The sequence below is a fragment of the Protopterus annectens genome, chromosome 17.part0 (genome assembly GCF_019279795.1).
Source record: "Protopterus annectens isolate FY-2018-M chromosome 17.part0, PAN1.0, whole genome shotgun sequence".
In the NCBI taxonomy this organism is placed as follows: Eukaryota; Metazoa; Chordata; order Ceratodontiformes; family Protopteridae; genus Protopterus; species Protopterus annectens.
In genome coordinates this window covers 684,953,933-684,981,613 of record NC_056751.1, presented here as the reverse complement: position 1 = coordinate 684,981,613, position 27,681 = coordinate 684,953,933, and positions in this window count along the sequence as shown.

Genomic DNA, 27,681 nt, shown 5'->3' with positions numbered 1-27,681 from the left:
CAGGTAGTTTGTACTCCAGTGCAGACCTTTGTGTTGTACACCTACAGGTAGCAAACTGTTTCTGCAGGGTATCTGTCGATCATTTGGCAATATGGGGACAAACTGTACAGGGGATAGTGCATACTGTAGTTGATTGTGTCTGTGCTGCTTCAGCTGCATGGTACTGCTGTTAACAGAGATATTCAGACATGTGTACTGTTATACACTGTGATGCTTTCTGTCATCATGTACTGTCAGGTGGACATTCTTGCTCAAAGTGATGTCTTGGGGGACAAGGGTGACTGCAGCTGTTTCCAGTATTGTGAGCAGATGCCTACATATTCATGGTAAGTTATGGCATTTTGGAGGGGGAGCTGCAGATACTTACTGCTGGGTCTGTGTATCTGGTTCAGCACCTTGGTACAGTGCTGGCAGAGGATCCCATATGTGTGTATCTATCGACATGACAGTATGGCCTTATCGTGCTGTGGCAATACCTCACACCTGTACAGATTCACAAGGTTACCCAGAGGCAGGGGCCATGAATCAGAACATTACCCCTATTGTGGTATATGGGCAGGTATGTAGCCACCCATTTATGTGTTTGCAGCCAGGGATAGTGTGTGCACACAGCTTTGTGTCGGACCTTGCACATTCCATGTTGCCCATGCTCCCACCCCCCTCTGTTAGTCTATCCTCTTCCATACATTATTCATACATTCACTGATACTTTCCCTAAGGTTATCACCCAATCACAGCTGTGTGTTGGTGTTGGTCCATAGTTCATGCAGTGGGACATGGTGCACATGTTACTGTGGTTTGTCAACATGGCCTTGCATATGGCTTATGTGGAGTGTGTTATGTTGTTATTTGGGTGTCCATGACATAACACCCATTGGCAGTATGTGTCAGACACAGGCCTTTGGCAGAGGCCTGTAGGCCATTAGGTGTTGCTGTAGGCCAGATGTGGCAGGCTGTTGCATTCTGTCAGTCCTACAGTCTCAAACCACCATACGGTATATTCCCCTGGGGTGGCAGGGTAGGTGTGCTAGGTGTTCATGCCAATACCTTCTATCAGTCTTGATCAGGTGGTGTGGATGCTGGCAGGGTGCTACCTATGGCTATGGACACACCTGCATGGAACACCTGCACTGCATGCTGCATTTCTTTACTATTGTCATGTACAGGTGAGATCATATTGTACCCATTCCCCACAGCAGGGATACGACCAGAGAGGTACCTGTGGGTGGTGTTTACATGAGCTGGGTGCATGTGTGCTATGGACACTACTTACATCTGACACACAGGTATGCATGGGGCATTCCAGTTATGCTGGCATGTGCAGGTACATCAGCTGTTTCCCAGTACATCAGTCCTACCTCCTTTCTGATCTGCATGTGTTCAGGCAGACAACACTGGTATCCCCTACTACAGGACCAGATAATGTGATGCATACCTGTATGTACAATTCCAAGGGTGTCTCCATTTCACAGTGACACAATATATACTGTATGTCTGGGGTACTTTCCCCTGTGTACTGCTTGTATATCTAGCCCAACAGCCATGCCATGTCAGTCTTTCAGATGGTGACACATATTACCACCATACATTTAGAATGGCTTACTGCTAGCATGTGTTATACTGGTGGGAATTGTCTTTGACACTGCAGTTGTGAGGACTTGTCCCTGTCATTAGCAGTAGTGGGCAATGGCCACAAGGTCTTACCTCAACATCTATACATACTCACCACTCTCACACAATATGAAACACACACCAACCCAACACACACATACCTGCATATTGTGCAAGTGTTACAACCTATATTGCTACCTTGGCCACCTCTGGGCATCTGTGCTCCACTGTTTTTATACCTACACATACATGTTACTACATTTCTACATAGGGTTGTGGGGGGCACACCTGACTGTTATGATGTGTGAACATCAGATTGGGGAGGGCACACCAGACTGTTACTACATTTCTAAATAGGTTTGGGGGGGCACACCTGACTGCTACTACATTTCTAAGTTGGGTTGGAGGGAGCACACCTGACTGTTTCTACATTCCTACACAGGATTGGGGGAGGGGGCACACCTGACTGTTACTACATTTCTACGCAGGATTGGGGGAGAGGGCACACTTGTCTGTTTCTACATTTCTACACAGTGGTTGGGAGGGGGCACACCTGACTGTTGCTACATTTCTACACAAGATTGGGGGGCACACCTGACTATTTCTACATTTCTTCACAGGATTGGGGGGCATACCTGACTGTTTCTACATTTCTACACAAGACTGGGGGGGCACACCTGACTATTTCTACATTTCTTCACAGGATTGGGGGGGCACACCTGATTGTTTCTACAATTTTACACAGAATTGGGGGGCACACCTGACTGTTTCTACATTTCTACATAGGATGGGGGTGCACACCTGACACTTGTACACATTTGCTATGACTGTACTGGTATGTCAGGTACTCCATTTCATTCTGTATTCTATCATATTGTGTAGCATGGCACATACGATGACAATTTGGGTACATGTAGCTGGTGAGTACTGCAACGTTCCACCGGATGTGTCCAGGCACCGGAACCATGACTTCAGCATCCCAAACACACATTCTATTATAATTCTGGTCTGTGCATGTGCCTCATTATGGAGTTCTTGTTCGGGTGTGTGTGTGTGCATTTCTGATGGGTGTCATCAGCCACGGCTCCAGTGTATAACCAGCATCCCCCACTAGTTGACCATAAGGGATGTCCCCATTGGCAAATCTCTGGTACAGCTGCGTCAGATGTCAGATGTGGGAATCATGATATTTTCCAGGGCAACCAGCACATACATTCATTATTATGCCCTGGGCATCGCAAACAACCTGGCAGTTGATGGAGGGGAAGCCCTTGCGGTTGATGTAGACCCTATGCCACTCACCGGGTGGTGCTTTGATGCATATGTGTGTGCAGTCTATAGCACCCACTACCTCAGGGTATTCTGCTATTTGGGGGAACAGTTGCATATTGCTGGCCAATGCCTCACAGGTGTTGTGGAAATATACATGCTCACTGGCATGTGCTGACATGGCATCCAGGAATTGGTAGAGTACCCTGGGTGCTGATGCTTGCGAGATCCCCATCATATCCCCAGCTGGCCTTTGGAAGGTACATGTAGCTAGTATTCTTAGGCCTACACATACCTTGGTATCCACTGGGATGGGTTCCCCTCTGTTAGTTCTGTGTGTCAGGCGTGGCCGGCACAGCTCAACAATTTGCTGAAAGAGGTCCCTGTCCACCCTATAGTGATCCACTATCTCCAGCTCATGTAGCCCCTGGTAGGTTACCCTGGATCTGTACACTCTTCTCCATCTCCTCACTGTGGTTGGTCGACAGCATTCACATCCTCACCACCCTCAGCCTCTTCTACATGTTGTTGCAAGATAGCTGTTGCAGCCCCTATCATTTTGTTTTGTTTGTTAAAACTTCCCCACTTGTATACACCGGTGGTGTAGAGTATGGAAAAAAAACAGAGGGAAAGGTGTTTGAATGGTTTGTAGTAGTGTTCTGGGCTGGGCTGGTCTGCTGCTTGTGTAATTGTCTGATTCTGATACATTTCACCTGCCAGCTATGCTAGTTCTCCTAGATTACCTTCCTACTGCTGTTATCCCTTCCCATTGCCTTCCTGCTTAAGCCAGGGGGCGCGCCGCACAAACACAGTGCTCAAATGTGTACAGAGCTGCTATTTCCTGGTTTACTTTTTTTTTATTCCTTTAAAACCTGGTGCGCGGCACGCACACCCACTTAGGCAATGTAAAGAGTGCTAGGCAGCCTCAGACACACACCCTTGCTTAGCTGTGCTAAGCTAGGAGCAAACCCAAGCCACAGGACTCCAATCCACTTACAGTATGCCTGACACCCCCCCCCCATATGATGTCATCTAACTCCTAGGCTTGCAACAAGCTATTTCTGCTCTTACACTGTTGGGAGCTGCCTAGCATGCAGAGGAAATATGGGATTCACTATCATTCCCCTCATTTGCATAGGATTGGCTGCTAATGCATAGTTACATGTCCCACACTGAGCCTCCCCCTTAGCAACCACTATTCACTGGCCATGTTGATTTCTGCCTGCCATTGAGTATAATGGCAGAATACTGATTTTGGTTAGAATGCTTATGTAAAGTATTTTTTCTTATTTCCCCCGATCCAGTTTGTGTGCCGCTGCCCTACGCTGAAACAACTGAGATCGGCTAAAAAAATAAAAGTTGATTTTTTTTTTTGCAAGTGTTTTCCATGCCAATGGCTTTATAGTTGGCCATTGACATGCTTTATACATGATATCCACCCTTTATTTAGAGCTGTCATGGCTTCGTTTTGTAATTTGAGAAATGTACTCTGTTACTGGTGGAGTACATTTCTGCAGTTTACAATAGTCCTGTACAGCCAGTTTCCAGCTTCCTGGATCACAAATTCACCTCATTTGCATGGATTTCTCCTGCAAATGGGATAATTTGCATACAGGGGCTGAGTCTGTGCAGGACTAGTGCAGGAGCGCTCACGCATGCCCCTACAGGTTATTCCTGGATCACTCGGCAGTCATATTGCCTGCTGGAGCTCCGGCACTAGCCCTGCATGCCGTGCAGGGCTTGCAGAATACGGGGGTATGTTAATCTTTGCTCTCTTAAACTGCAGCATTTTCTGAAATGGTACTTTGTAATGAAATATTTATTTGCTTTTATTTAAATATAATTTACTAGGTCAGTCTCAGAAGAGGTAGATAATAATGCTGTACAAAATCATGAAAAAAATGCAAGGCACAAGCTGAAGAAATCTTGTGAATTTTCTCTGGCAACATAATAGTTCTACTTTATGCTGATTTTACACTGCCCATAAATGTCTGAAAGTTAATAACCAAAAAAAATCCATTAGCTGGCAGATCTCATTCTCTCATTTTCTTTTAAGATCATCTGGAATTTTTCAGATTTACAAAGAAGAAATGTTCAGGTTTGCAGTCTACTCTTTACTTTGCTTTTTGAATAAGCCTCAAAGCATAAGCAGCTTATATTGCCCTGTTCCTCTCTATATATGGACTGTGCCTGTGTCAATCTTCCTTAAATTGTCTTCCTGTTTTTGAATCCAAAGTTTCTTTATGAATATTGTGGTATGTAAATACCAGTTTCTGTGGCAAAAAATACATTGCCCTGTATTCTACTGACATTAACCTTGTTCTCCTCCTCCACCCAGGTCTTTGCCTGTGATTCAGAAAGAGCACCACTGTAAGTCCAAACATGAGAGGCTATCCACATGTGGTAGCCCCTCCTGATTCAGAGAAAAGTCCACAGCAGTGATTCTACATGTTTGGTGCACAGAGGTGACCTACATATGCTAAATGCATATGGTGCATTCCTGGGAAGCAGCTAATGCTAGTTAATCATGCACTCTCCCTGGAAATGTATGCAGGAAGGGAATTATGAATTTCTCAGCTGTGTGAATTAACACAACCAAAATGCTACATTCCCCCTATATAGTCACTGGGAGAGAGTGCACTTTAGATAAGATTAAGGAAGATGAGCAGAGATGTAGTGGTGGGACGATGTGTGAATGCATGCATGTGTGGCAGTATTTGTGTTTGCATGTCTGTAGGGGTATGACTTCTTGGATAGCTGTGCACGCATGTGTGTGTGTGTGTGTGTGTGTGTGTGTGTGTGTGTGTGTGTGTGTGTGTCTCTGCATATGTGCAGAAGAGTGACTAAGGGGAGTTCCTCTGCCAATGTGATGCATGAATAACCAGTGGTAATACCACTGAAAAACGTTTAGCACTGGTGAGGTGGTAATTACATGTGATTCAAAGACAATCATATTAGCTGATAATGAGCTTTTCTTCATTGCAGTTCCATGTGTCTCTGAATGGCATTTTTACATGACCACATAAACTGCACATTGTAGCAGTAGCAGTTTACATGAGTATAACAGATTCTACCTGAATCCCAGGGCCTATGTCTTTATATTATGCCTCATACCTACATATCTTTTTTTTCACCTGTTTTATGCTTCTGTAGTATATAGAAGACATTAAGGAACCAGAATAGTTCTAACCTTCTTAGTTTTTCTCTAGAATACATATATTCTGAGACTTTCATGTGGATTATGGTGCAGACCTTTTGTCATTTTAGCTCCATGAACAGTCCCAATCTATCATTATTCTCACTGAGATCAGGGTTCTAAGAACATAAACACTAATCTAAGCATGGTCATCAACTGTCTATACAGAATTTAAAAGATGATACATTCATCTCTGCATTACTTCAGAAGGTGCCTTGCTTTGCATAGGGCAGTTTGCATTACAGGCTGACATTATATCATGAGTGGCGTCATTGTTAATGTCAGTATGTTGAGTTGTGCTAAAATGAAATTAGATGATTAGCTATTAAATGTACTTAGATGACTGAATGATTTTTCTTCATAGTCATATAGCATGTGTTATATGGGGTATTAAGAACTTGTGGTAAATCAGTCAGGAAACCACATGCCCTTTTTGTAGTTTGTACTGTAGCTGCAGTGTGATGTTAACACATGCAGGGTTCTGTCACCCGTTTGTACTGCAACTGCAGTGTCATGTTAATGCATACATAGGACTATCAGTGGTTTTCACTCTGCCTGCTGTATGATGTTCATACATGTAGGGTACTATGAATGATTTGTATTTTAGCTGCAATGTGATGTTAAATACAGGGAACTAATAACTGGTTTGTACTGTAGCTGCAGTGGGATGTTAATACATACAGGGTGTTATCGGTGGTTTGTACTGTAGCCTCAGTGTAATGCTAATGCACGGATGGAACTAAAAATTGGTTTGTCATGAGATTCAAGACTCAAAGAAACTTTATTGTCATTTAGGAAACACAAGTGCTATCTAAACGAAATATTAGTGTCAGCTGTTTTACAGGAGAAAGCAAACACAAAAAGACAGTCATAATAGATATTAAAGAATAAACAATCTCTGGGATTCAGGAACGACCATTTTCCATGCAGGGACAGTGCAGGAGCTCCTACATGGAAAATGCCTGCTGAGAGATCCAGAAAAGTGCCGTTTTCACATGCACGAGTGGCCCTACACTGTTCCTGTATGGAAAACTGGCAAATATGCAACTCACCTCATTTGCTGGTAAAAAAACATGCAAATTAGGTGATTTTGCGATCCACGAAGCTGACAGACTCTGTGCAGGAACAGTGTCAGAGCAGAAATGTATTCAGTTAGTAACTGAATACATTTTTGCATCTGAACAAATGGAGACAGGACAGCTCATGGAAAGAGGGTGGCCTAATAGTTAAGGTACTTGCCTTATAAACACATGGTGCAGGGTTTGAGTCTCACAAGGGATAATTGGCTAGGCTTAAAATTGCTCGCAAGTGCAGTTAGCCTAGTACTTATCTATCTATCTAATTTATTGCAGTCAAACACACATGTCAATGGCCAAATATAAGGCCATTGGCATTAATAAATGTTTATTTATTTTTTTTAAATTAAACTTTTTTTTTGGCCGATCACAGCCGTTTAAGCTTAGGACATTGGCGCGTAAACAGGATCAGGCCGAAAATCAGAAAAATAAATGAGAAAATTCAATTTTTAGATCATTCTTCATTTTGCCATTATAGTCAATGGCATGTAGAATGTGAACAATATGAAGAAGCACTGGTTGTCAAGGGGAAAGGGTCCGTCTAAGAGCAGTAACTAAGGATGTACACACTGGGGTATGCAAATGAGGAGAGTTATATTGAATCACAGATTTCCTCAAAGTGTCTGCTTGCTCCTAACCATGTAGGTGCAGCAATACAACAGTGCAAGTATAATAGCTGAATGACTTCATAATGGGGTGTGTCATGTTTGCTGTAAGCTCATTAGAGCTCTGTGGCCTGTGTTTGCCGTTAGCTAAGCACAGCTAAGGAAGGGGGTGTGTCTGAGGCTGTATTGTCTAATTCCATGAAATGCAGAGTGTGTTCGCATCCAGGGAGGGCCATTTCTGCTTAAAAGTGCTTACATTAGCTAAACAGAAGAAATAGCAGAACTGTTTGCATTTGAGCACCGAGTATGTGCAGCGCACCTTGGGGCTTAAATAGGGAGGAAGTGGGAAGGGGAAACAGCAGTAGGAAGGCAATCAAGGAGAACTAGCATAGCTGGCAGGAGGAATGTATCAGAATCAGCCAATTACACAAGCAGCAGCCCAGCGCACTAATATAAACTATGCAAACACTCTACAGACTGTTTTTTCCCACAAACTCTACACCATCGGTGTACACAGATGGGGGATTTTTAACTGGCAAAAATAACTAAAAATGTTAGAGGCTGCTGTAGCTTTACTCCATCAATATGTACTAGAAACTGAGGGTGGTGAGGAGGAGAATGCTGACAACTGACCCACAGTGAGGAGGAGGAGGAGAAGAGTGTACAGACCCAGGGTAACCTACCAGGGCCTACATGAGCTGGAGATAGTAGAGCACTATAGGGTGGACAGGGACATTCTACAGAAAATCGTTGAGCTGTGCTGACCATGCCTTACACACATAACTAATAGAGGATAATCCATCCCAGTGGATACCAATGTATGTCTAGGCTTAAGAATAGTAGCCACAGGTACCTTCCAAAGACCAGTTTGGGATATCATGGGGGTCACACAGGCATCAGCATCCAGGTTACTCCACCAGTTCCTGGATGCCATTTCACAACATGTCAATGAGCACATATATTTCCCCACTGCCCTTGAGGCGCTGACCACACGTATGCATCTCTTCCACTATATAGCAGAATACCCTGAAGTAGATGGTGCTATAGACTGCACGCACATCCACATCAAAGCACCACCTGGTGAGCAGGGCAGGGTCTACATAAATCGCAAGGGCTTCCCCTCCATCAACTGTCAGGTCATGTGCAATGCCCAGAGCATTATCATGAATCTGTGTGCTGGCAGCCCTGGAAGCTGTCATGACTCTCAAATCTGGCATTGCTCACAGCTGTATCAGGCATTTGCCAGGGGGGACATCCCATATGGCTATCTAGTGGGGGATGCTGGCTATGTACAGGAGCCGTGGCTGATGACACCCATCAGAAATGAACACACACCTGAACAAAAACACCATAATGAGGCACACGCACAAACCAGGATCATTGTAGAGCATGTGTTTGGGATGCACAGGTCATGGTTCCGCTGCTTTGACATATCCAGTGGAGCCTTGCAGTACTCTCCAGCTACTTGTACACAAATGTTCATAGTATATGCCATGCTACACAATATGATCCTGCGGAAACAGCTGCAGCAGGAACAGCATGGGGCAGGGCCACACAGCCCCCCACTATTGCCAAGGCCAGCACAGGCACAGAGAGACTCAGAGGAGGAACATCCTGAGCCTCCCTCTGTAGGCAGAAGGAGGCATGCACAGTATGCCCAGGCCTTAGCAAAGAGGCAACGCATAGCACAGACATTGACACTGTAGGGACCCAGGGACTGATACCTCTCTTCGACTCACACAGACAGTAAAAGGGATGCCAAACATGACACTACCTGAGCTTTACCATGTACAGGGACTGTACTATGTGCATCCAACATAGTCAGCCCTCCAGCACTGTCCTCAATACCGGCCCAGCAACAAGGTAAGTCACTCTTCCTATCAATTACTGAATGGAGTAGTATGTTCTCATACTTGTGTGTATGATATGGATGCAAGCATGCAAGGGAATTGGGTGGCTGAATGGGAGAGCAGCAGACAGCTATATGGGACAGCAGGAAATTCATAACAAATACTGATGTCAACATATTAGGCAGCACTACACAAGGTGACATCCCCCACTGTAGTACATGTGATGGCCCAAAGAACTGTGGGTGTCAATAGGTTACACACATGGATGTCAATGAGGGTCACATATCCACCACCAGCCTCACCCAGCAGGACAGGTGTAGATGACCATGAAGAAAGGCTGGGCTAAGGTCCCCAAATGATGGCAATGGTGAACAGCCCTCCACCAGACCTACACAGACATACTACAACAGGTCTGGCAGTTGCATTCCAGTTCTGAATGGTAAGAAGTCTGAAACTGAAATATATGCTATTAAGATCTAACATGTGTACTCCACTGATATGCCTCCAGTCTGCATGATAGGTCACAATACAATATGAAATGGAAGTCAACAGAGTAACCATACCAGTACAGTCATTCCAAATGTTAAAGCCTACAGATGTGCACCCCCCAACAATCCCATGTAGAAATGCAGTAAGAGATGGCCTGCAGCACTCTCAAATTGCCTGCAGTCCTCTGGCAAAGACCCATGCCTCACCCATAGTGCCAATGTATGGAATGTCAGGGGGTCCCAACTAACAACCTAACAGTAAATAGAAAACAAATGCAAGGCCATGTTGACAAATGCTAGGAGCATGACTCCCCATGTCCTACTGCAAGGACTGTGGATCAGGCCAAAAATACTACTGGGATAAAAGCCCAACAATAGGAATACCTCAGAGATATTGCTTATATAATGTTAGGTGGAGGATAGAATAAGAGAAGGGGGGTGTAGAAGCATGGATGTCATGGAGTGCATGTGAAGTCTGAAACACTAATGTCTGCCCAGACTACTCCCGACTGCAAACCCATGAATGAATAGCTACAAATCTGCTTGCAAACCACAATGTGAAGGTAAACTGACCAGATATATGAGTACTGCCTCTCAATAACCTTGGTGTATCTGTACAGCTGAGAGGTATGGCCCCAGCAGGATATGGCCATTACTTGAAGTTGAGAAAAGCACAAGGAGTGGAACCCCAGCCAGCACACTAACAAGGTGCTGCACCATTTACACAGAACCAGCAGTCTATTGTCTGTAGCTAGCCCTCCACAATGGCAGGTGTGTGCCAGAATGTGTAGTCTATATGCCTCAGAATATTTGTCTCAGCTGCATTCATCTCGTATTTCCCAGTAAATAACTGTGAGCAAAGAATGATAACTGTCAGTAGTCGATGACATGACACATCACAGTGTAAAACAGTACAAATGTCAGGAAATCTATGCTACAATCAAACATGTCACACAAGCAGCACAGACAGCAATAGTTACAGTATCCCCTATATGTTATGCCCATTGTGTCTCCATATTGGCAACCTATTTACAGATATCCTGCAGAAACAGTTTGCTAGGTGTAGCTGTAGCACACAAAACCCTGAACTGGAGTCCAACACTCCCTGGAATGGATGCACACATTCAATATAGAAGGTCATACTGGGCATGCTCCTACACTTAGAAAATTGAAGCCCATGTCTCACAACACAGTGGACTACAGTTATTGGTTATTTGCAGCTGTCTGTACACACACACCAAATTGTACACCATTGATACTTCACACACACACATTGGATAGGAATACGCACACATATCTAAGGCAAACATGATATAATATGTCAAACAGAGATGTGGGGAAGAGAAAGACAAACAGCGACAGAGAGAATCCCATTATGAGGCCTGTCCCACCCACTACACATTCCATTGGCCTATATCACATGATGTGCTAATGTCATTCACTGTAGAAATACCTTTGGATAGCCCTCAGCCCTATAGTGTCAGAGATGCTTGTGATAACTGTGTAACACTACAGTACAAATAGGTATCCATGTAGCAGTTGTAATCTCAGTCCTATCAAATGTAAAGTTGTGTGTGAGTGTGTGTGTTTCTAGATGAATGTGACTGAGGTCATTCACACTCACTAAATCTCCCGTACCGCTGCTTCAGCACTGCTGCTGATGTCACTCACCTTCAAAGATACCTTTGGACAGCTCACCAGCATATAAGCTGCATAGTGCTTGCGATAACTGCGTAATACTATAGCGTAGCAAGCTAGCTAGGTAGAATTTCCAATCCTGATCCTGGCAACTGTATAAATGTGAGTGTTTGTGTGAGAGAGTGTGTGTATCCTTGTAGAGACCTGATTTTGTGGTCATTCACACTTACAACACTTCACTTACCCCTCCTTTAGCACTGCTGCTGATGTCACTCACATTCAAATATACCTTTGCACAGCTCTCCAACATGTAAGCTCCATGGCACGTGTGATACATGTGGAAAAATGTAGTAGCAATAACTACATAGGTATGGGTTTGAACCTCATCCCTGGTAAGTGTTTGTGTGTGTACACATGTCTACATATGTATGTCTGCACCTCAAAGATTTTGGCCCCATTTACACCCAGTACACATCTCAGTGCCTGACTGTAGCAGTCCTGCAGATATCATTTACCTTAGAAGTACCTGTTGCCAACCCTTAAACTATGTAAGGTCAGTGGTGCATGTGGTAAATCCGTAACATAATGGTTCAAAACAATAGTTAGATCGAGGTTTGAACCTTACCCCTGGCAAATGTGTGTGTCGGGTAAAATATTTTTTGGAATCTCTCACCCACTACATCACCCAATGCCAGTATGTATAAGGGCTGGTGATGTTCCTCACCTTAGAAGTACCTTGGGACAACAGCCATCTTTAAACTCCGTGGCACGTGTGATAAATGCAGTACACTGTAGTAGCAATACATAGCTAGGTAAGGGTTTGAAACTCAGTACTGGCATGTGTGTGTGTGTGTGTGTGTGTGTGTGTGTGTGTGTGTGTGTGTGTGTGTGTGTGTGTGTGTGTGTGCATCTGTCATCAGTATCCTGTGTGGGGGTTGGTGTGATTGTCTAATAACAGGATCCATTGGGGGGGGGGTTGCTAAATTGTTATGTTGAGGACCTAGTATATGTCACAATATCCACATTACAAGGCCAACAGATGTCAAACACCAGAGAGGTTGGTGTAGACAATCCACAGCCCTAAATGTGATAGTATGGATTAGTGAACAATATAGGCAACCCTTCTATTACTCAGAGACCACTCTCCGCCCATGTATCATACACAAACACACTTGGCTAGGCAACAACCACTATATAGGTAGTTCCCCTGCATATTGCCTCACAGATAGTACCCACAGTGTGATAGCAGTGGACTACATGCCTGTTGACCACAACAGTGCCACTGATATCAGAAAGTACATCTCCTGACTGACTGTGTGTCTTCCAGCAAGTAAAAGGACAAGGCACCCTGTTCCATCCCCTCAGTAGCCAAATAAATGTGTACAGTGGCCCTTTTGCCATGTTCCCCACTGGAAGCCTGCAACAACTGTAGAGTCTGCAAAAGTACCCCACAAAGGGAATACCATGCCTTATACACATGCCCTGTATGGACAGATGCCACTAACTCCACTGAATACCTGTAGCATGCTATCAATGTAAGTGCAATCACAACCTCAGTTACATAGCCAGGTCCCACCAAATGAGGTCAGGAATGCTACACCAGAAGATACGAATCTGTCCACACAACATGCCCCAGAGGCCTCAAGAAAACTTCCACATGTCAAAGAACATGCATGTGGGACATATCCACAACCCAGACACTGTCCATGTTATGGAATATAGATCACATACATGGGAAGCAGTGTACATCACTGGCCATCCAAAATAGAAACCTAGATGAGTGGATGAGGAATACAATACCCACCCCTGGGGACCTCTACAGTGACTATACCTTTGAGCCACACTGGGGAATATTGTCATGTGGACTGATGCTAAGGTATTCCCTTGGGCTAGCCTTGTAGAGCCTTCAGGCCCATTCACCTACTACACACCTAAGAAGTAATGAATCTATAGATCTCAGTACTGGCAAGTGTGTGTGTGTGTGTGTGTGTGTGTGTGTGTGTGTGTGTGTGTGTGTGTGTGTGTGTGTGTGTGTGTGTGTGTGTGTGTGTGTGTGAATAGTAATCCCAGTGTGTTTGGTTGATGAATATCCCCTGTGGCTATGGTTATTAGCTATCGGAGGTGTGTCCAAAACAGAACATGTACCATTTTTCCATTCTACAATAGATGTTGCACATCAACATGTACCTATGTACAACCTTCAACCCTATAATCTGTGAGGCATATGCAATCACTGTGTTACGGACTAGGAATTATCGTGCACATACTGTACCCTGTCTATGACATGGTGGATGTGTCACCACACTGCCATACCCTGTGGCCTTGCTGCAGGGCCACATCCTGGTGACACACAGATGCCTAGAACAGACATGGGATACAGCATGTGAGAACACATTCACTCAGCACTTCACTTGTGGGGGGAGAGAGGGATAAAGCTGGACTGAATGTGTTGCCAAGACAGTGGCCAATATCTGTTGTCTCAGGATAGGTATTAGCTTTGTGCAGTAACTCGCAGCACTTGAGTTTAATGCTGTGGAGGTTGATGTAACTATCATGGCTGCTATGACTGTCATCAGTGTCTGCTGCATCTCTGCTGCCATAGATGCCTGTTGGGGGACTCCATGAGGAATACAAAGTTGTGTTTGAGGCTAATAAGGGAGTTCAACAGTCATGGGACACCACCTTTCCCTGCAACAGTGTCCTCCTTCTGATGTACAATTCAGTAATGGCAGGGGACCATCACATTGTCTCCCAGTGTTTGGAGGACAGTGAATGGGTTCTGTGGGCTCTGGCTAGTACCATACATTCATGTACCTGTTTGTACAGTGCCTATGTGCATGATTCCACAGTCATGCAGCTACACCCCATTGCCATGGGTGCAGTGAAGACATCCATCCCTGTTTTCATGGCTGCAAATTCAGATTTTGAGAGTTTTTTCCAGGTGGCTATCTTTGTGGGGGGTGTGACTGACATGCTGAGTTCCATGTTGATTACAGCCTGCGTGAATCTCAGCATGCAGGGATTGACATCTGGGGATGAGCAATGGTCCCATATTTAAGTGGTCAACACAGGTCCCCAGGTGATGGAGGGGTAAGTGAAGACCCATACTATGTCAGTGTTGCATTGGACCATCAGAGATGGCAGTGTGTTGAGGAATGCACATTCACAGTCTAGGGACATATATGTAGACCCATAGCAGGCTATGGTCTGGATTGCACCATTACCCCAAGGTGGTTGTACCGGAAGTATCTCCAGTCCATTGTGATGGGATGCTAGTCTGGAGGTGTTCCTATCCATAATGAATATGGAGACAACACCACCTGTGGAGGTGTGGTGTGGTCCATATTTGGGGGCTGACAGCTGTGGAATGTGTCATAGCCTGAGACTGCAGGTCTGCTGTCTGCTGTTGTAAACCACCTCTCCACTACAGCAGACATGTGTCCTCCACTCCAACAAATGCTATGAGTGACTGCATCCTGACAGTTAGATGTCCACTGTTGAGCAGCATGATCCTCAGATTGCATACATGTGTAGTTGTCATGGTGGTAATAACATTAGGAACACTGCCTAATAAGGCTCCATAGGGGTGGAAAGACACATAGCCAGTACCTGGCAACCCAGTGGTCACAGATGTAGGACATCCATGGCAAGTCATTGGGTTCTGGCAACCATGCCATCCCAGGCAGAGAGGCCCTGGATCCCCTGAGAATGACACATAAAGCGTAAGCCAATGTTGCAGTCAACCATCTGTTGATAGTACTGCATCATCATTCTGGGTACAGCGGTACACTGCCCAAGGCTACTGTCACACCTGCCTGAACTGCATAATCAGAGAGTTCAACCATGTATCCTGTCATGTAGTCTGGGGAGGTGTGACCCAATTCATTCACACCCACATGGATATGGAGTGATAGTTGTTGTGGAGTGACACGACTAGGTGTGTCATGTGTTAGATGCAGACTGTCTGCCACCTGTAATACTTCACTACAGCTGTGAAGTTATCAGCAGATTTGGCGATGTGAAAACTCAGTAAGCTATGTAGCGCATGCAGTAACTGCATAACACTATAGTAGACATACCTAGATAGGCAGGAGTTCTAATCCCAATATTGGCAGGTGTGTGTGTGAATCATGTGCTATCTGGTTCATGCCATTTTTGACCTGTGTACTACCCTTTACACTTCCCTTCACTCCAATTTAGTAGACCTGTTGATGTCATCCACCTCAGAAGTACCTTTGGTTGAGTTCAAAATGCATAAGCTCTGTGGTGTGCCTCATAACTGCATATCACTAAAGTAAGAATACCTAGATAGGCAGGAGTTCTAATCCCAATACTGACAAGTGTGTGTGAATCATGTACTAGCTCTCTCATACCATTTTTGACCTGTGTACTTCCCTTCACTCCAATGTAGTCATGTGTTGATGTCATCCACCTTACCTTTGGAAGAAGTGGAAATGTATAAGCTTTATGAAGCATCTGAAAACTACGTAGCACGATAGTAGAAATACCTAAATAGGCAGGAGTTCTAATCCAAATGCTGGCAACTGTTTGTGCGTGCGTCAGGATCATATCATGTGTGGCTTATACCATTTTAATGTGTATACCATACACGGCTGGTGATCACCTCCCACTGCCATTACTTTATACAGTGTGTTGACAGTATCTGCTTCACATGCAGCAGATTAAACCATTGCACAGTCCTCTGTACAGATGTGTCTGGAATATCCATATGTTTGAAACCTATAAGTGGTTGGAAGTGGTATGTGTGCCTTAACAATGTCCATGTATGTGATATAGCCAAATAGGCCACAGTGAGTGTACTGACACATATGGCAGCATGAGGTATCATACCTGACTGAAACATCATGCTGATAGGATGTCTGTCACCCTCACAGGTGGCCTACCTTGTAGGTGCAATACATGAGTATAGATGCTTAGTTTTACAAGTGAACTGTAGCTGTTATGGGTCACATTAAAGGCTGGAAGAGGTATGGACTGTCATACTGTGGTCCTAATTAGTATGTAACAGGAACATCTTGCATCTTAAGAGGGGTTTGTACACAATTTATATCCACTTTATACCAGTAATGTGTCATGCATGACTTTACCTTAGGACATCTGTCCAGCACAATTTGGTGGCCTCTGTCCAGACGTCTTGGCACTGACAAGTTGTGAGGTATGCTACAGGAATGTTTAATTCACATCAGATAGGCCCCAGTGGTGACCACTGTGATGCAATACAGTTAACCCCAGCACAAGTGAACATGCACAACAAGCAATATAACTATTGCGTAAAGCAATATAGCTATTACTGATGGTTGTGTGCATAGTAAATTGCATGCATTTCACATGCCTGGGGTATTGCCAGGCAAGAACAGAAAAATGTAATACCCACCAGCTACAGGTTGCTGTCCCATATGCAGACCAGAAGGTCCTAGGTAGTTGTGAGAGGGGGTTATTTTCAGCAGACACACATGTGGCCTTGGTACAGGATGGATGCAGCATGTCTGCACATCTACAGTACCAATCACAATAATTTACAGTGTCCTGTCCTCACCATAGATGTGCACCTCTGTGCATTAGAAAACCCCATCCACAACTGCAATAGGACCTGACACATGCATGTAGATACAATACAGATACATGTATGTCTGATACATTAGTGTACTAATTCCCAATGGGCCCTTACCTGCATGCTCCTCATCCAGTGTGTGTGTGTGTGTGTGTGTGTGTGTGTGTGGGCACCCACCTGTGTCTAGCCGGTCCCTTGCTGCAGCAGCAGCCCATTGATGGACATGACATTTGAGGTCAGTGGCCCAATGATGCACATGCACATAAGTTCTGCTGTGTAGTCTGACATCAATTACCCTGTGGACCACACTGTTCCACAGGGCAGTCCTCTCCCACACATCTTTTGCTCTCCGTCCACATGACAGGGCATAATGTCCAATCACATATTGGGTGATGATGTCTATTTCCCCAACAGAGAATGCTGTTAGGTGAGCACTCTGCATGTTACCTGGAAGACATGAACAGGAAAAGGTCACAGGACCTCATACAGTTGTCAAAATGCACATCAACAGTGGATATTACTTGAAAATAATCCAGACTACTCTGGAAACCTCCAAGCTATCATGGCTATAGCAGCTTGCATTATACGTCTGTCCCTGAGCTATCTTATTCCCTCTAGTGTTGGACACTTGATTGCATAATCTTCTATCCTCCATTCATTTCTGTGTAGAGGGTTGACAGTGGTCATCTTCCATGTGGATGCTGTGTGTATGGTGGCAGGTCTGTGTTTGACTGTGGTGTGTAATGGAGCTCTGAGCACATGCCTGAGTTCATGGAGGAGGCAGACACTGATGTTAGTATGCCCCATGGAGATATGCTGTTGTTGCCATCAGTAGGCAATATGTACATGCTCACCATTGCTGTGGGGAGGAGTGTAGTTGATGTGCATATCTCCATATACGACTGGGGTGGACAGGGTTCTGATGTTCCCACCTAACCTGTGTGATGCAGGTTGTCTATATCCACAGCATGTTTGTATGAGGTGTTCTTTACCCCCAGTACAGGGTTAATTATGTTGTTGCATCTAAGACTTGCAACATATGTGGAGACATGGTTGCAATTGTCCTTAGTGGTGTGGATATGTCCAATTCATAGTCATAGTCAGCCTCAGAGGACGTCACCTATGAACTTACCTGCTTGCTCAGATATAGGTGGACTTGCTTCAGAGTTGTTGCCTACACCTATGTGTCCCTGTACAGCCAATGTTGCAACCTATTATGTGGTTTGTATATTGCTGCTATCCACCAAAGGGGATTACTCTACCTTGGTGGAGCCTGGATATACAGGTCAGGTATTGCTGTGTCCATATAGCTACAGTGGATATAAAGGCCACATACCCCTGATACACTGCCTGGTATTTGTGAAATTGGAACATGACACCACAATAACTCACTTCATGACAGTTCCCATCTGTAGTGTGACCTATAGCCTGTACAATTCAATTGACAACATAACAATCTAGTCTGTGAAAACATATGGAAATAATACTCAGTACAATAAGCCAGTTGAATGAGTGTGCACACCCTTAAACTTGTGCGTGCACCGCTTGAGATGGTTACAGCATTCATCTGTCTTGGTCTGGACTCTAACATCATGGCACATCTTCACTTGGCAATTGTTGCTCACCTTCTTAGAAACACCTTTGATTGTATTGCAATGGAACTGGACAGGCCACAGGTTAGCCTGTTATGTATGGGGTGTTCCCCAGACAGGTGTTGTCCTTGGTAAATCAGTAGCATACTCTGGTGATTGCATTATGTGGATGGTAACATCCATTTTTTCTAACTTTATATCCCTCAGAAAAGATATGTTACAACAAACCCTGTAACACCAGCAATGTTCTCAATGTATAACAGCAATATGCCATGTATGGCCGTGTATTTGGGCTTCTGTCCACCAATTATCTCAGGCTTTGTCCAGATGTCATACAGTAGTAGGTGGATAGGTATACTGGTCTAGCATTATTTAGTGCTGTAATTCCTGCTGAGGGGAATGGCTGGGAAACATGTTGAAGTCTGCACATTCAAGTGTTAGGTGTATAGGGAATGCTCTTGGATGGCCTTGTAACATATTTTATGTGGGGGACAGTAACACATGTATCAAAACTAGGCTGTTAGAATATATCAGACGTATTACTGATAAGAAATATATCAGTTCTATAGCTGTACATTTGAATAAATCACACCATAAGGAAATTAATGGGTCTCAAGGTACTGTTTCTGCAAATGTCTGTTCCTCAGTGTGATGAAACATTCATAAAAGGAGAATTGTTATGTACAGACTTCAATGTATTAATATTAATTGTGATACTTTATCCCATAGGGGTTAAATGACGAGTGTAATTGGAGGCTGTGTATTCAATTATGTAATTAGGTGTTAATAGCTTCTTTTAAGTAAGGCATGTATTTCTAGTGATGTTTACTCCTTAAAGGCTTTGGCAAAGATATCAGAGTATAATAAAAATGTGTGAATTTCAGTCTGGTTATATTTTTCTCTGCTATGTTCAGACATTTTATTTGTTTTGCTAAAAGATTGTTGTATGTCTGGCCATTGTGTACGGCCTATCATGGTTTTGTAGCAATGTACTGTTCAGTCAATTATTTGGACTGTGGTGGGGGGCAGATGTGAGTGTCATGGCTGCTTTTGTATCTAGCTGTGCATGCTGCCCCAGTTTTGTGGGTGGTCTATATACACATATATGGGTCTACTTGATATGCCCGAAATTTCAAAATGTCGACTTTCATATGTCCGAGACCATATGATCAACATTTGAAATCTTGACCATACAAGTAAAACACAAAATACAAACACAAACTTACCTTAATGCTTCTAGCAGGGGGTCTTCACCCCACTGCACTGCCCATGGGGGCTCTGCCCCCCACTCCGCCAAACATAAATATACCAACTCCGAGATCGCACTATAGTGCGGAAGTGGAAATCTTTCCATTCCGCACTGTACCGTGATGCTGGTTCCCCATGGTAGACATTTCAAATATCGATCATATGGCCTTGGACATATGAATGTCATCATTTTGAAATGTCGACCATTAGAAGAGGACCCATATATATATATATATATATATATATATATATATATATATATATATATATATATATATATATATCTGCATATGTATGTATGTTTGTATGTGTATGTATGTATATATATATACATACATATATATATCACCATCTTTGTTAATGACCTGCCCACAATCACCCCCCATGCCACATGCATTCAATATGCAGATGATTCGACTATCATCAGCACTGCCTCCAACCTGGCAGACCTCACTGCTTCAACCCAAGACACATTCAACCTAATAGAAAAATGGTTCTCAAGTCGTCAACTAGTTCTCAACCCCAACAAAACAAAACTACTTACTTTCTCACCCACTAACAAGACTCTTCCTCCTACCTTCTCTATTACATCCTCCAGTGGAATCACTATATCACCAGAAGCTCACACAAAGCTATTAGGTGTTACCATTGATAACTCCCTTAAATTTGACACCCATTTCAATCTAACCATCAAAACCGTCAATGAAAAGCTTGGCTCTCTCTATAAAGTAAAACACTTTCTCACTCCTCACGTTAAAATTACAATTGCCAGCACACACCTACTATCAACTCTTTTCTATGCCTCCCCCCTTTTTACAAACCTAAACAAGACAACCCTTAACAAACTTGCTTCTTGTTACAATCACATAGCTAGATTTGCCACAAATTCCACCTTTAGAACGCACCACTGCACTAACTTGAAGCAACTAGGGTGGTTAGAGTTTTCCAGCCAACTCCATTTCAACCAACTCAAAACTGCTCACCAGATTCTGTATCACCCAGAGAAAACACCAGCTCTGAAAAACATCATTCACCCCTATATTAACCTGCAATCTTTACGCTCCTCCAATAAGATCTTAGCTCAAACTACCAAAGCCAATAATTCTGCTGGGGATTCTCTATTCTCAAACTTTGTAGGTAAAATGTGGAACTCCCTACCGACCATGCTCACCTCAGAACCTTCACTCCTACAATTCAAAAAGCTTAAACCCCATCTCAATACTCTCTGGCAATGTGCCTGTTCAAAACCTGATTAACCACTATCATTTACCATTCTCTTACCTCACTATCCTTAACAGCTTTTTAGCAAGGCGACCCAACTTTGTAACTGACCTATGCTTTTTTATATGCTGCTGTTATTTTTTTCCCAAGATGTAATGTGTCTTTATATTGTATTTAGAACTCAACTATCTTCCTTTTTTTGCATTAACAATGTTCATATGTCTGTTATGTACCTGGAGCTTTTCTCCCCGGGCCTCCGCTGAAAATCGACATGTATCCAGTCGGACTCTCCCGGTTAACAAATGTAAAATAAATAAATACATATATATATATCTATATATATCTATATATATATATATATATATATATATATATATATATATATATATATATATATATATATATATATATATATATATATATGCATATATATATATATATATAGATATATATATATGTATATATAGCTATATATAGATATATATATATATATATATATATATATATATATATATATATATATATATATATATATATATCTACATATATATGTAAAACCTCAGACATATCTACAGCTCAGATGGCTTAGTGGTAACTTGCTGTGTATATGGTGTGCAGTGTCCTGGGTTCAAGACTTGCAAGGGCTGATTATTTTGCTGCAAGGCAGAACACTTCAGCTGTGGAAGAAGGGATTAGGGCAGTAATTACAAGAGGTCCCTAGTTTGGGCCCCTTCTTCCCCACTTACACTGCGTTTGGTCAGATCTTTTGCTGAGAGAGGTTCAGAGTGTGGCTCCGATGTCCAAATGCACTACATACACACACACACACACACACACACATATATATATATATATATATATATATATATGTGTGTGTGTGTGTGTGTGTGTTTGTATATATGTGTGTGTGTATATATATATATATATATATATATATATATATATAAATTCAGACTTCTTTTAGGCGTAGTAATTAATATTGAGCTAGTAGAAAGGAAATAAAAACTCAGACACTGAATAGATGATTAAGCTTTCACTCTTATTCAGGTGGAAGAGCTTCATCAGAATAACTGTGCCAATCATCTAAACACAATAACCATGAACATACATATGAATGACAGGGGCATGAATATTAAATAAACACTCCCTTGTGTTAGCTAATCATTGAATTAGAACAAGTTAACTGTTTCTTTGGAGATTGGGAATTATATTTAGAACTAAGAGAACTTAAATGGCAATTACTGCTTAATTCTGAAACATATCCTGGTCTGAATGAAAGTGTTAATATTAAATGCGCTTTAAAATGAAAGATTTAATTCTATTTTGACAGTTGTTGTATTTTGACAGTTGATTTCTTTCTAAAAAAATGTGTTTGCATCCATCCATGACCTATAACACACTTGTTAGTCACCATTTGTACAGTTATATGAATATTCATGTCTCCTACATGCATATTTAGTGCGCACACTGTACATTTATTCAATGATTAGCTAACACAAGGGAGTGTTTATTTAATATTTATGCCCCTGTCATTCATATGTATGTTCACGGTTATTGTGTTTAGATGGCACAGTTTAAATATTGTCTGGTTGTACTATTGGTTACTGTACTAATAAGTTATAAGTAGTTCATTGTTTTTTTGTTTACATGTGACTCTAGTTACATATAATGTAAGTATTGTTGACTATATGTTATTCTGATGAAGCTCTTCCACCTGAATAAGAGCGAAAGCTTAATCATCTATTCAGTGTCTGAGTTTTTATTTCCTTTCTACTAGCTCAGAATTAATTACTACGCCTAAAAGAAGTCTGAATTTATATAATTAAGATTCTTCTAGTGCACGGTGTTTATTTTATATATATATGTGTGTGTGTGTGTGTGTGTGTGTGTGTGTGTGTGTGTGTGTGTGTGTGTGTGTGTGTGTTTTTATGTATATATATATATATATATATATATATATATATATATATATATATATGTATATATATATAGAGAGAGGTTCATAGGTAGGTACTAGGCTATTGGCACTAGGGCCTATATAAGCATAGCCAAAAAGGTACCCTGGTTTCACCACCCAAGAAAATTATTCCCCTGTGTCCCTGTCGAGCAGAGTCACAGAGGTGATCCCTAAGGTGGATTTTCTATTTACCATCCAATCATCAAGATTTTTCTTGAAGAGTGCTAATGAGGAGCTTTGTTTGATTTAGATAGGTAGTTTGTTCCAGAGTATGGAAAGTCTCTGGGACAGGAATCGATCCCTCCAGCATTTTCTGATTATTGTGGTGACAAGATTTAGGTCCCTAGAGCATGTAGCTTGGAGGGATTGGGATTTATTTAAGTGGAGCATGTCTAATAGCTCTGGGTTTGACATAGCTTTGCATGTTAGGCAGAGATCGCCTCTGAGTAGGTGATATGCAACTGAGTAAAGCTGGAGTTTTTTGAGATGGTCTGCATAGGGCATCTGTTTGAGGCTGATAATCCTCTTTGTGAGGTATTTCTGCAGCCTTTCCAGTTGTTTTAGATGTCTTGTGAGGTACATACCAAAAGGGGCATTGTACTCTATAAAGGGTCTAATGAGTGATGAGTAGAGGGGAACAATGACTTATTTTTTCCTGGATGAGAATCCTTTTGTGATGAGGTGTGCAACGTAGAAGGATTTCCTGACTACTGTGGCGATGTAACTATCAAAGGAGAGACTACTGTCCACCTGTGTCCCAAGGTCTCTTATCACACTTTCGGTCTTAAGTAGACTACCACCTATGTGGTAGTTCATGGGTAAAGAGCTTTTACCAAAGGGGATGACAATACATTTTTTGCTACTGAGCTTGAGGCCATGGCTTTGACACCAGGCACCTGTCTCAGTGAGGCCCTTTTGTAGGATGTCCATATCATTAGGAGTTTTGATTATGGCTCCTAGTTTGCAGTCATCTCCAAACTTCATTAGCCAAAGACCTTCTGTTTAGCCTGTACTTCAGAAAAGTAGATACCAAACAGGAAAGGACCCAGGACTGAACCCTGTGGTACTCCATTTGTCACTGGTCTGAAGTCGGATTTGGAGTCTGCTACTTTCACAGTGTGGGTTCTGTCAGTGAGCCATTTTGCAACCCATCTTGTGACATAGGGATTTATACCTAGTTTAGTGAGTTTATCTATAATTCCAGAGTGGAGGATGGTGTCAAAAGCCTTGGCGAGATCTAGATAGGCTGTGTGAACCACCTTACCCTTGTCTATGGCTTTGGTGACTGCTTCAAAGAAGTTTATCAGGTTTAGGAGACATGATCTGCCTTTTACAAACCCGAACTGGGTGGTGTCTAGAGTTTAGAGATTACCAATGTCTTTGTTTATAAGTTCTATGATGATACGGTCCATGGCCTTACAGACCAGGCTCGTTAGGCTAATGGGGCAGTAGTTCCCGGGGTCAGTGGTGGATCCCCCTTTGTGGAGTGGGATAACCATCGCTGTGTGCCATTCAGTGGGAACAAAGCCTGAAGTGAGGCTGATTGAACATGGTGCTTAGGTGGGGTGCCAGTTCATTCTGTAGTTAGTGTAGAACACAGCCTGGGATGTTGTCAGGCCCCATGGATGCTGTGTTCTTGGCTTTGGAGAGTGTGTTTTTATCTGTGCAGCCATGATTACAGGAACTTCCAGTGTAGAGATGTGGCCTTTAGGGGGTGAGAGGGGGGTAAAGTTAGCACTGAACCTATCTGCCAGGATGTTGGCAATATCAGTTGGTTCTGTATATTTAGTGCCATTGTGCTGTAACTCAGGGCAGATCTGAGTGTTGCCACTGAGATTCTTGACATAGCTATAGAATGCTTTGTGTTGTCTTTAGAATTAGTGGTGATTTTGTTTTTGTAACTAGCTTTGGAGGATTTTATGAGGGATCTCAGCTTCTTACTGAGGCTGACAAGAGAGTTCCTCCAATCATGGGATTTTACTCTTTTTTGCAAAAGTTTCTTTCTTCTGTTGTAGAGTTTGTTTATGGCAGGGGACCTCCAGATTGGCTTCCTTTTTTGGAGGATAGCATCTTGGTTCTGTTAGGTATAGCATGATCCATCCACTTGTGTAAGTGCTTATAAAGTGCATTTGTGTAGGATTCAGCAGTCATACCTCTACTGTCCGTCTGCATGGACATTGTGAAGTTTGCCACTTCTGTCTTAAGAAGCATGAAGTTGGCTTTGGAGAAATTTTTTTATGGTGGTTTCCCTAATGGGGGGTGGGGGAGGGATGTGGATGTTTAGGGTGATTAGCTTGTGGTCGGATCTGACCAATGATTTATATACACATACACCACACACACACACACACACACACACACACACACATATATATATATATATATATATATATATATATATATATATATATATATATATATATATAGATATATATAGATATATATATATATAGAGAGAGAGAGAGAGATATGTATATATGGCTACATGTATATATATATATATATATAAACATTTTCCCTACTGTTGAATGACTGTGCTGCATGATATGTTTGAGAAAACATCAAACATATCTACAGCTCAGATGGCTTAGTGGTAAATTGCTGTGGCTCTGGTGTGTAGTGTCCTGGGTTCGAGACTTGCAAGAACTTATTAATTTATTGCTGGGCAGAACAAGGGCTGTTGGATACAGCATGATTAAGGCACTTTTATGCAGTTGTGAGTGGGTTTGTGTGGCAGTAAGCAGTGCTAACGTCTGGTTAAATATGCTTACAGGCAGCCTTAAAAGTGCTTAATCTGTGTAGGCATTGCTTAGCACCATGCAAACAGGCTTAATCCCGCTTACTGCTGCTTAAAAGAGCTTACTCCCACTTACCCCCATGCTAATTTCTTTAAAAGAAAAGAAAAAAGGGGTGGTAGGAAAGTGTGAAAAGGGGAGCATGGAGAGGGAAAGACAATAGGAAAAGTAGCTAGGGATGTGCAGGATGGGTGTAGGGAAGGTCCATAGCTGTCCATTTCTTCTACAGCAACAGATGTGCATATATACTGAATGTGGAGGTATATTTGGACACTCAAACCCCTGAAAGAAGGGTGATGATAACAATAACGTGTTGTGAAGCCAGTTAGACCAGATTACGTGTCCAGTGGACACATATCTGAAATGGACAGCTATGTATGGGGTGAAATTTTTTTTGGGAACAGATTGCCCTTTTTTCTAAGGTGAGTGTGGGATGTTGGGGAAGGATAGTAGGTATATTTGAGGAGGTAGGTTGGGTAGGAAGATGGACAGGACAGATAAGACAGCATACAGGGGTCATATATGACACATGTTGGGGGTAAACACATTGGACGAGGAGGGGTGTTTTGAAATCGGAAGCCCATGAGACCCCAAATTGAAACAGTGGGACTGAGGTCCCCATCCATGGGAAGTCACCACTGCACCTTCACAGCCCCAAAGGTGGCTGTGCTGAGACTGAGTAGGAGGGGCAGGCTGACCCTCTAATTGTGCCACATGGCCCTCAAGCTGGCATAGCAGATCTCCAAACTCCTTTTGGAGCTCGCTATGCACCAATCCCCAGACCAGGCTTTGGGTGATGGTATCCTGTCCCTGCTATGCATGCTCCCTGGGAGGGGGGGGACCACCCCCTTAGGCGGTTCCACCTGAAGGTGGTGCAGGGCCATCACACAATGAGGTCCCAGGGTGGGTCCCAGATGTGCTGGGCCCCACTGCTACAGCTAGATGATGTGGGAGAGGTGGGTCCGCTGGGCCCGACCTTCCCAAATGTGCTATGGTGTTGCAGTTTTAGAACATATGTGGGTTAGTAATAGTCAACACAATCCAGGATTAGTTATAACAGCATGCATAGATATTCCCATTAACCCAAAACAACAGATTTGGAGCAGTTGCATAGCAAATAGAACAAATGCATATATGGAACCACACTGGCCATTACAATGGCATGCAGGTTACATTGATAGCAACAGGCCACCAAGGATAGTATTTCAACATGGAACATGAATAAAAACACATTTCAGTATTTGTTTAACAATAGGACATATGTCCCAACAGCAGGTTTGGTGTAAAACATACGCATTGATTTGTGTGTTTAGATTATTGTTGCAGTTATGGTGGGGGTGTGTCAATTAACAACTTGTATATCCTTGTAGTTCTCACAACTTTAATGGTCATTGCTCTAATCATTACTCTACAGATATTATTACAGTACTGTATGGCCTTGGTTTGGCCAGTGGTATGTTTGTACACAGTGCATAATTCAACCATCTTATAGCTACTTTCTACTTCTCTTACCTGGAAGACCTGTGGGGGCAATGTTTGTTAACACTACCTGACTGTTTCTAC